Below are 12,053 nucleotides of genomic sequence, written 5' to 3'. Positions count from 1 at the left end.
CACAACTGGAATGAGAGTGCAGAGATTTTGACCTGATATCAGTCTGGTTTTAGACCCAAAGTCAGCACCACTGATAATGTGGAAGTATACACAGCTCCAAGAGGGTCACCTGTTTATAGCTTTTATTGTCCTCAAAGCAGCCTTTGACTTGGTCCCTAGGAGATTTCTATGGGAGTCACTAAAAACCGAAGGAGTTCCCGATGCCCTTCTTGGACAATTGATAAGACTCCACCAAGACATCTACGCACAAGTGCGGTGGAGACCCCAGGGCCATACTGATCCAGAGAGGGGTGAGACAATGGTGTGTGTTGGCCCCCACCCCCTTTCTCCTTATTTGTCAACGATGTTAAGGTTCTCTCCCACGAGAATATAGATGTCTCTAAATTAGAAGTTAGCGTGACTGCCCTATTATTTCCAGATGACAACCTCCTAACCCCCAGGCCCCTATGAGCTTGCAGCAGTTGCTGAAAAGCTTTAATAACTTTTGTGGGGATAGGGGCTGGAGATTAATGTCTCAAAAAACTAATTTATGTCAGTTAGACCCCATAAATAGTTAAAAAAACACCTTCACCCTGGATAATGAGAACCTGGAGCAAGTCTTCAGATTCAAATACCTAGGTATTATACTCGATAGCAAGGCTTTGTGGGACCCTCCTATCCAGAACAGGAGGGCAGTGCTCCAACATCAGGCATCAACCATTTATAAAAAATTCCAGGGGACAACCTTGAGGGCCCTTCTCCAGGCTATAGAGCTAAATAAAGGTACAATCAGCCACCTTATATGGCGTCAAGTTAATGCTAACCCACTTATCCTCGGTGAAAATAAATGTGTCTGTTTACGTCTTCATCTTCCTAAGAGCACTCGCCTTATTCTCATGTTCTTAGACATGGTCCTCAGACAGGTGGGAGAAATTGCACGCTTACGGCCTCTCGCATATTGGGTGAGGATTTGGACCATGGAGGACACAAGCCTTAACGAAATGCGGTTAAAGAATTGATGTCCATCGACAAATCCTTGGCTTTTCCAGGTTCATGCATGTCCAATCCTGGTTCGCAAAACTGGGACTTAGCTCCATTTGCACAGACCCTGAATCGTTGCCTCTTGCCTCAAAGAAGCAGTTAAAAAGTTGTTATTGGGAGTATATCCGGGCTAGTTTCCTTCACACCTCTAGTTACGGGAGACTGACAAATCAATTCCTCCTTCTTAAAGACTCCCCTTTATATGAAGATTTTTTAGATATCTCTCAGCCGCAATTCTCAAAAATCTTGTACCTGCAGTTTCGCTATGACACGCTAGAAATAGGGACCTTTACATCTATGTGGAACGCTGCCAGAAGCAATCATCATACTGACCTCTGCGTAATCCAGCCAAGGAAAGCATAAGCCACGTCTTGTTTTTTAGCACCTCATATAACAAGCCCAGGAGCAAATGGATTTGCCCACTGTGTAATTACTTGAGCATTAGGAGGCATACTGAGGCTTTAAAGGTACTGAAAGGTGATACCTCTGTATTCACTGTGGCCGCTGTATGTAAATATCTCTGCACAGTCGGACTGGTAAGGAGAGGCAAAGGCCAGAAATTCTAAGGGTGGCAGAGGAGCACGGTTGAACAGCACATTTGGCGTCACTAGTATTTGTCTCCCCTAGTATGACTAGTAGTGAAAAAACGATTCATCTAGTCATTCAAAAATTAAGAGCTAGTCTCAGGTTCATTATTCTTTTTATATTTTTAACTGAAATGAAATTGAATTTTAATATTTTAAGTGCCTACAACTAGCTTCTAGGAATATGTTAATTGAACAGTAGGCTTGATCGATAAAACAAAGCAGCGAAAGGTAGCAATTGTTTCTATTGTGTTTTAATCCTTGTATTATTGAATTTACAAAAAGCATAAAACAACTTAAAAACCTATTAGTACTTGGAAGAAGGGGACTGGACAAGGGAAGTATTATTGTACATGCATATTGCACTTTTTCGATGGAACTTGATTTATGATTTCAATGCAGTATTAAGTGTTAGATTATTTTATAGAATTAAATATTGTATCGACTGTATGTTTTATGGAATGCAATTTCCGAAATAAACATTGACTACTACTATTAGTAGAAAATAAAGACAAAATGATTGGTAAGAGGTGAGTCAAGAGATACATTTGTTGAGAAAAAGGAGCCATGGAAATAGTAGAAAGCAGCTCAATGTCAGGGCAAACAGATCAGCAGGTAACACTATCTATCCGAATATTTGTGTGCTTTATTGCTCATTATTGAAACTCTCCAACAATCTCTTTCCCCTCGTACAGTCTGCCCGAAACGCTTCACTAGAAGTACCATACTAAAATATTTTACATGGGACTTGTACATCATTATGATTCATGTTTTTCGAACGTTAGAACATGTATTAGCCTTATCCAAACACAATAACCACATAACACCCATATACACGAGTGCAGTCTTTGCATGAGTTCAGTGTTGCATTTGTATACACAGTTAACTGGATAGGTTATCACTTGGATAAAATCGAATATTGCAATGGGATGTACTTTAATATATTGTCATATTGCAACAGCCTTGAAAAAGTAATAGGCCGCCCTAATAATACCAAGTGAAATGCGGGTTGGCTGTCTTGTGACATTCAAACACAGGCTGTCTGATTATGCAATTAGTAGTAGAGGCAACAATCACAGCCGCCAAGTATTGGTGATTCCACTCTATCTGTGGTAAAAGTGTGCTGGTATAAACTTTGAAACATCCCAGCGTGGAGAAGATCTCACCACTCAGATCAAGCGAAGGGGGAATTCTGGGTAATCAAATGCTCTATTGATGTGTAAAAAATAAGTATGTTTTAAATACTTGGGCAACTGGGTAAAATGTAATTTTAGAATTCATCAAGGATGAAAACCGTCATGCCCTACTACGTGATCTGCCTCTGAGAAAAGGTGACCCAACCGAGCGGGAATTGAGAAATATTGTATTACTTTTGCAGGCAATAAGACTGTTTGCAAAATTCATAAAGTTTGAGATTCTAGCACACTGCAGCATTTCTGCATGACATGACATTTGGTATTCTTCACAACAGCTAACTTATTAATACAAAGATGATTAAAAAAGTGAAAAATGTTCGGGCTCACGCATTGCCTTGCAGAATTTTCTAAAGATTGCCATTTCTATACCAGTCCGTCACCCTGGGACTACAGAACCAATTTGATAAAACCTTACTGCTCTCCATAACTAAGGACCCATATCTGCTAACTAGTTGTACAACAATCCCTAAGTCATCTCAAAAACAAATGCTTTGATGAAACTGTATATGCATGTATCTTCAGCAACTTTGATCTATATCAAATAACACAAAACATTCGTGCCCATTCAAGGACATTTGCAATTCCAGACTGCAGAGTGCAACTGCTGTTTTTCCGCTTTTCTGATCACAAAGCTGATAAATGCAAAGTCTCACAAAAGTTAATACATGCAATCATTAATGCTGTACTAGTGAAACTCCGAAAAAGATAATGTTGGACTAACCACCATCATCTGGTTTATCTTGTGTGACTCAAAATTGCAGATCATTTTTGTAAGACATTGAGACGCGTCTGTAATAAATTGGGATATTAGATTAAGGGGGTAGGTACCCACCTCAGATAAATGACCACAGTCCTTGTCAGGGTGAACTCCCTATCACTAAATTAGCCTGAGCTCAACCCCGTGGTAGCTGTAGCTGTAGCACAGACCAGACAGACTCAACTTGGACGCAATGTGTAAGTAGTTATGCAGTACAAAAGCAGTAATAAAGTTGAAATGCAAAACAATAAACATCCCAAAACGAATTAAAAACAAATAATATAACATTTAATAAACACAATGACACCAAAATGACAAAAATGCAATAAGGGGAACTGGAGATATACATTTCTAATGGTTTCAGTACAAATAGTGCTAGGAAGCACAAACAGTCAATGATACTCTGTAGTACGGTTCCTACTAATCAAATAAGACTGTGAGGTTGGACAACATAAGTGTCAAAATATGTGGACTGAGTCCACGCATATCATCAGAATATGTTGGCCCAATTCCTGGCTAGTTCACAGTGCGCCATTCAGGCCCCTAAACCTGACAGGGTACTACCGGTGTCTGCAACCTTAGAACATGACCACTCTGAATTCCCCAAGGAAATCGTTGAAACATATCTACTCTTTAGTGTTTACCATATGCATGCCCAAAAGGAGACACAAGAAATACGCAGTATGCAAATTGGCATTTCAAACATTTATTGAAGCAATTGGATTCTTGTGTAAAATACATGAGCTACAATTATCAGTAGAAGAAACAAAGCATTGTTACCAGCATTACATGAATGGTGAAGAAGATGAATAATTCAACTATTATAATGTTGCAGTGATTATACAAATATATATTATCATGATAACCCTACCAAAAACACTGACTCTACTCTAGAGAGAGTAACAAGGAGTGCATTCGTCCAGGTCTCTTGGAGCCGCTTAACTCGCCATTTACCTGAATGTGGAATGTATCCGGATGCCAGTCCAATGTACAACAGGCAACTATCCCTTTCAGGATAGTGATGAAAGTCAGCAGGGCTGGCAATCGGTCACAGGTGAACGTCCAGGATAATCATGGGAAGTGCTCCTCTGATGAGCCAAAGCTCAAAAGCAGTTCATATAATAAAAGCTGGCTCCGTTCACACTGTGTCTGAGGTCCTGTGCTAAGTCATTGTTTGTATTTCCGATTCAGAGCTGTCTCCAAACGGCAGGGCAGGGCAGTGTGCCCATTGTACTTTATCCTAAACATAATGTACAGTGTCATGATAAAATGCTTACGAAGAAATGTGCATTACAAGCAGAATATATTCTGAGTACATTATCATGTATGTACAAAGTATGTTAAAAGTCACAGTCTAAAAAGATGTGAAGTTCAAAAGTGAATTTGTAAAATGGAAGCTTATGTGCACGGGTCCTGTTGAAACCCGCAACAAATCAATGTTCGAGGTAGAACAGGACCAATATGACGCTGACCGAAATGGAGTGTGCGTTGGATTCACTAACCAGGTTTGTCTTTATGATTTTAGTCCGTTAATTCCCATTCCACCACAGGAGTACACGTCTAAAACCTCTTCTAGGCTCTTCTCAAGACTTAGACAACTGGTTTAGTCTTCTTATGCTCTTCACAGGTCTATGAGTCTTCTGAAGATGGTGCCTGAAGATTCCACATTTATGCTTGGCACAAGCTAGTGGGTGAGAATGACCGCTATCCTAGCTGTGGTAAACGTTATTGGGGATAAACCTACCCTCTTTGGGTATTTTCAAGAAGGCAAAATTCTTCAGCCACACTGAACGTAGGCTCTGGGGGCTTGGGATGTGTGTAGGGATTGTACCATGGTAATCCTAGTGTCTGCCTACATCGAACACTAAAATCAAGTTTGAGGAAGGTCCTGTACCTACAACAATCCCAAAGCTGAGTTCTCAGCAACCAGACAATGGATGCACAAAATGTTTGGGGGAATCCGGTTTCCCTCCTTTGAAGTGCACCCCATTTGTTTTCTGTAAACCCAACAGACCTATGAAACGGGCTTTGATACTGTAATGTCAAAAAGAGGCCCAATGTGATTGGAGCCTGCCTGGCTGGCGGGGGACAAAAAAAGGGTCCTGCCCAAGTGTCAGTTAGTATTTGCTTGTAACAGTGGAGGTGAAGTGTGTCTCATGTGTCATATGGAAAACGCCAGCAGACCTGTCAGGAAGTGACATTCAAGCAGGATTTGACCCTTTAATGTAAAAAAGAATGCTTATAGCCCCACCCTGCATATTTTGTAATGTTCAGAGAGCTTATCTCCGACCATGCAAGTGGGCCTATTGTTAGGTCATGGGATGTATTTCACAACAATTTACACCTATTCAAATGCTAATTACTGGCTAGCAGCAGTGGTAGAACAAATTCAATGGGCTTCCAGAGGCAGGAAAAAATATATTTCTAAAAGTACTTTTTCCAAAACACCTGAATTAGATTTTTAATTACTTTTTTAAATAGTTGTTTATTATTTTTCTAGGTAGTTCAATTCCTAAAATAGTAGCCTGTAGCGCCCTAACGACTTCCCTGCTCTTCTGCTAGCGCCGGAACACCTCCGTTGGAGGTAGCTGCGCGCTCTACAAATGACAGTAATAATAATAATAATAAAATAATAATAATATTGCATCCTGGTGTTTTCCAATGAAACAGTCAACCTTGCTACAGTGAAAATAGCTTTTGGTGGCCTTCTCATTGTAAGGACATACGCAACATTCAACTCTTGAATGTCCTACTTTTAAATACCATGCACTCTGCTTTATGAGCAATAAGGCCTTCTTAGGGCTGACATAAATATTTAAAAGGAAAGCTTTGACCTGTTGAAACCCCTTATTTTGACAGGTCATATTTAAACTGCAACAGCCAGACTACAAATTGTAGGTCTGCAGTCATGTCTGAACTGCCACTATAATGGATGCAAAAACAACAGTTGATGGACAGAATGCCGAACAATGTCATACATTCAACCCAGTACAGAGATCTGGGCCTCAATCCATCGTTTTTTTGCTCACAATGCCATTCCAGTTTCAACCCAGCCATATGCAAATCCAGTGGCACAGTGAGCCCAGGACCCACGTCTGAGCATACCTGGCGCACTTAGGGTGAGAAAGCAAAAGACACACAATTGATGGACGGAATGTAGAACAAATCAAAACATTCACCCTCAGTCAAGAGATCTGGGTCAAATCCATCATTCTTTTGCTCACCATGCCATTCCAGTTTGAACCCAGCCATATGCAAATCAGTCTTGACCCTGTGCCTCATGGAAACAGTCCAGCCCGAACTGCCAAGCCGGGTCCTCCCTGGAGTGGAAACAAGCATCCTAGAACCAGTTTCGGGGTTTCACCCCTCTTCAGCCAGGATAGCTTGATTCCAGTGGCACAGTGAGCCCAGGACCCACGTCTGAGCATACCTGGCGCACTTAGGGTGAGAAAGCAAAAGACACACAATTGATGGACGGAATGTAGAACGAATCAATACAAACACCCTCAGTCAAGAGATCTGGGTTAAATCCATCATTCTTTTGCTCACCATGCCATTCCAGTTTGAACCCAGCCATATGCAAATCAGTCTTGACCCTGTGCCTCATGGAAACAGTCCAGCCCGAACTGCCAAGCCAGGTCCTCCCTGGACTGGAAACAGGCATCCTAGGACCGGTTTCGGGGTTTCACCCCTCTTCAGTCAGGATAGCTTAATTCCAGTGGCATGGAGTGCACGGGACCCATGTCTGGCCATACCCGTCCCTCTCGGGTTACAAATGCAAAAACAACAGTTGATGGACAGAATGCAGAACAATGTCATACATTCAACCCAGTACAGAGATCTGGGCCTAAATCCATAGTTTTTTTGCTCACTATACCATTCCAGTTTGAACCCATGGATGGCACAATGGGTACTGCAGTACACTACTGACAATTAACTAACAGGCCCTGGATTCACTTTCTACCAAATACTAGATATTAATTAGTAAGTTAAATATGCTGATTAGGAGTATCCAATTTTACCTTGTTGAAAGGAAGAGCAGAAGCACTTTACCACTGGTTAGCAGTGTGTGAGAAAGTGGCTCTGTATATACTGTTCCCAAATAGGTACAGGGTGTACAGAGTCCACAGTCCTCAGAGGTTTGGCAGAGGCTAAAGTTAGATATAACCTTACTCTCTAAAGTGGTAGCTTGGTCGAGCAGTAAGGCAGTATCAGAGGACAGTGTAAAGCATTTGTTGCACACACTCAGTCAGCAAATGGTCTCACACACTTAATAACTGAACTCTAGGCCAATGGTTTGTATATAAAAAATATATGCTTGTTTTATTTTAGAACCAACAATAGGTATTAAAATATACTTTCTCAGAATGAGATGCTTTATATAAATACTTTTGCAATATGCAATAGATTTTTGTAGAAAGTTACAAGTGGTTGCAATAGGCAACACAATTTTAACCACAATCATGCATTGAGTTCAATGGAAGTTTCAAGTTATTTGCAACAGATTACTTTTAGGATTACCTTTGGAATTCCAGGACTGGATCCTAGATTCAGTCCTGGGTCAGTACTGGGAATCAAGTGATAAAAGTCGACTTAGTTACTATTATGATTTTTAGACAATATTTTGCTATTTTAAAAGTTGACACTTAGAAAAAATTTCATAGAAAACAGTCAATGATTCCCTTCGGAAGAAAATTCAAGTTGCAGGTATAGTATGTTCTCGTTACTTTTGTAATCCAGTACTGGGTGCCTAGACTCAGTACTGGGACCTTTATCCAAAGCAGGTAAGTAATTATGTTTTCACAATTTATACGATTTTCAAAGAATATTTAAAGTTTGCAGAAATCGACACTTAGAAGAAATTTCACAGAAAAACAGTCAATGGTTTCCTATGGAAGAAAAATGGGTTACTGGTAATTACGGTTGTGAATATTTTTCAGAGTCAGTGCTGGGCACCAAGATCCAGCACTGGGAGCTCACCTAATAGCAGGTGAGTATTTTCGTTTTCGTTACTCGGCTGATTTTTGGTGAATATTTACATTTTTGAAAAGTCCACACTTTTAGAAAAAATTTCAGGAAAAACCAGTCAATGTTACCCTATGGAGAAAAGTGAGTTATCGGCTTTTGGGTAAGTACTCAACTGGCAGAGTTAAGGTTCTGGGCATAGACTGGGGGGTCTCCCAGGGTCAGGTAGGTACAGTTGTTACACCCTCAGCGGAACAGGGGCAGCCGGGTGCAGAGAGAGTTAGGCCCAATGTTATCCTATGGGAGGCAGGGGGGCCTTGGTTGGTGGCTGCTGACCAGCAGACCACGCGGCTGTGGGAGCTGGGCTCCTGGTCACTTGCTCAGGGCAAATGGGGAAGTAGATAGGTGTAGAGGTTACACTGCCGGGGCCACTCAGGCGGCTGGGTGCAGGGTGCTTTTGAGCCTTCGGGCGCTCAATTGATTTCAATGGGAAAGCTCCAGTTTAGAAAAAGACTGCAAGCTTCTTCAGGTGCCACCACCACTTCGAGAGGTAAGTTGGGTAGTTGGAGGATAGGTAGATACCCAGGAGTTGGGCACAGGGGGCCGCAGGGCGCTGGGTGCAGGGGTGCCTTTTGGTGTCGGGAAATCTTACCGTCTGTTGATCGCGGTTGGAGGGGTCCCTGGTTCTGAGGCTGCAGGCGTCGTCAGGAGCGTCGAGGGAAGTCCTTGGGTGCCGGACTCAGGGTCACAGTCGCCGTGGGGTCGTCCTCGTGGTCTTTGTTCACTCCGGCACAGGCCAGGCTTGGTGGGTGCAGAGTGTGAAAGGTTCGCGGTTGCGGGCTGATGCCAGGGATTAGAAGCAGATTTTGAGTAGAACCTCTACTCATGGGAGTCCCAGGTTCTTAGAGCCAAAAGGTAGCCAGGTCCTTCGGGGGTTGTGAGGTTGCTGGCCACAAGAGGTGACGGGTTGTAGCAGGAACAGGTTCGAGGGTCGACAGGCCGGTAGGGCTAGGGCCAAAGCAGTTGGTGTCTTCCTCTTCTTAGCAGCTGCAGGGCAGGTCTTCTTTCTTCTTGCTCTTCTTTGTATTTCGGAATCTGGAATCTGGAGAAGGAAGTTTCAGGGTGCCCCTAAATACTAGATTTAGGGGCGTTACAGGTAGGTGAAGGGCAGGGACCAATGGGTCCCTGTCCTGGGGTGGGTACACCCCCTATCCTGCGCCTCTCCTGTGGGAGGGGGGCAGTAGCCTAGTCCTGATTGGGCAGGGCTTCCCATCTTCAAGATGGCGAGAGCCCGGAGATGTGCTTCACCTCGCCTCCCCCACCTGAGGGGTGGGGTTGGCAGGCTGGCACATCTCCTGTCCTTATTTGGGGTTTCTGTGGGTTGCAGTGGCCTGGGGAGGCTCACAGAGGCGGCATGCCTTTGAAGCTTCCCCCTGACCATCCTGGGGGAGGAGATCTAGCACCACGCCCTGGATGTGCATTGTTGCAGGCCCAGGAGAGCAGGGGCTCTCCTACCCAGGGGTCCAACAACATGCCTGCTGTGTGGCAGCGTAGGCAGCCTCTCAGACCAGACGTGGATTGTAGGTTAGGCTTCAGGGAGCATCTTTAAGATGCCCTCTGGGGTGCTTGGTACATTAAATTCCACACTGGCATCAGTGTGGGTTTAATGTGCTGAGAAGTGTGATACTTCTCAGTCTTCAGTGTTGCCATTATGGTACTGTGGAGTTCGAGTTTGACGAGCTCTCAGCACCATGTACTCTTAAATGGCAGCACTGCACTTACAGTGCCCAGGAATGGGCCTGGGTACTGTAGGGGCACAGGGCTCCTGCTCCTATGCCCTCACCACTGGCATAGGGTACCCAGCTAGAGGGGTGGCTGATGTATGCCAGGGCAGTGTAGGTGGTGGGCATGGCACACAGGGATGTGTGCCATGTCGACTCTTTGTTTTGTCTTGTACCCATACACTCAGCCTGCAAGGGCAGTGTGTGTGTGTTAGGGTACAGGGCCTCTAAGGGTGGCACAATGAGTGCTGCAGCCCTTAGAGGCCTTCCCTGGTCACAAGGCCCTGGGTACCTAGGGTACCATTTACCAGGGGCTGACATGTGGCCAGGGTTTGCCAATTTGGGTTTTAGGTTTTTAGGGAAGGAACATAGGCCCTGGGCACCTGATTGGCAGGAGTCCAGGGCACACTTAGTCAAAGTACATTCAGCAATTCAGCAAAAAGTGGGGGCATACCTTGCAAGAAAGATGGCACTTTCTCACACAGTGTTACTGAGCACTGAGTTCTACGGCCAGCAAAAACAGTCAAGACAAAGATCTGTGGGTACACCATGCAAAAGATGGTCATTTCCAACACTTTTTCATCCAACTAGGACCTAAAATAGCTCCTGAATGATTTGTAGTTTGAGTTCCGTCATACACGAGGTAAGCAAAACATTCTCCTGGGGCAAACACATTTTTTTAATATCATAATAATAAAAATAATTGCATCGTTGAGTGCCCAAACGTTCATGGGGTTTTTGCCATCCTCATTTTCTTCAGCCCACCCGAAAAAGTGAAAGTATCAATGGAGCATGACAACACACAACACTCAGGCTTGAGCCTTACACAGCCGAACTATCCTACTAGCTATACATTTCCAGACTCCAGCTCTAGATGGCAGAGTTTGCCCTCTTTATGGGGATTAGCCTTAAGGCATCAGACATCATAAACTTTCCCTGTTCCACCTAGCTATCCTGCCAGTGACCTTGAAATGTATCACTTTTGGCCTCAGAAAGCACAGCCTACTTGCTGATATCTTACAAATGTTAGCTTTTGACAGTAAAGCAATCTTTCAGGTGCTAGAATTTTAAAGGTTTGGCAGTAGATAACAGAGCTACCTATGGATACAAAGAAATGGAGGAAATCTCCAAGCTATCTCATCTTTTCAGACAACTGACCAATCCTTTAGGCGACAAAGACGATCTTCAAAGAGATATCTTGAGTAACTAAAAACTTGGGGGCCTCATTTAAAGATTGGCAGGCTGCAATCCATTACGCCAGGAAAGCAAAGGTTTGTACTCCGCTGACCTGGTGGACTCAAGTCTGCCATATTTAGATATTTCTCCCATGGAGGCGGATATCTCTGTGCCTTCAGAGGAGGTGCTGCCATGGTGGCTCCCCTGAAGGCGCAGGAGCTTTCCTCACTGGCACCATGTTCAATGCACCTGCACAACAACATTTGTTTGGTTTGCTGAAAAGCAAAGCCTGATTGTCCTGATCATCTAGGAGTTATTTCCCAGTTTGTGGGAGTCATAATGCTCTTTCCTGTTTGGGTACACCCGGCTTTGCCAAGCAGGAACCAAGCATTTGCAAAGCTAATATGTCTCTCTTTTGGGACATATTGGCTTTGCCAATGGTTTTAGCTATGCTGTACAGTATTCCAATGCTGTGCAGCATATCTAAAAAATAAATAAATAAACCTCCCAAAAAAAGAGAAAAGGCGCTACGACGCAGCAGTTGCTTCATTTTGTAGGTGTGTGCACTACTCAT

At 43.5% G+C, this 12,053-nt stretch overlaps 1 protein-coding gene across 2 annotated transcripts in view; it reads left to right on the top strand.

The window, feature by feature from the left end:
- The window catches only part of RRAS (RAS related), a 169,611-nt gene that overhangs the window by 62,864 nt on the left and 94,694 nt on the right, over positions 1–12,053 (top strand). The window lies entirely within an intron of this gene.

This window comes from Triturus cristatus, chromosome 7 (assembly GCF_964204655.1).
Source record: "Triturus cristatus chromosome 7, aTriCri1.1, whole genome shotgun sequence".
Taxonomy (NCBI): Eukaryota; Metazoa; Chordata; class Amphibia; order Caudata; family Salamandridae; genus Triturus; species Triturus cristatus.
Note: the sequence above shows the minus strand (reverse complement) of the source record. Positions and strands in the feature narration are given on the sequence as shown.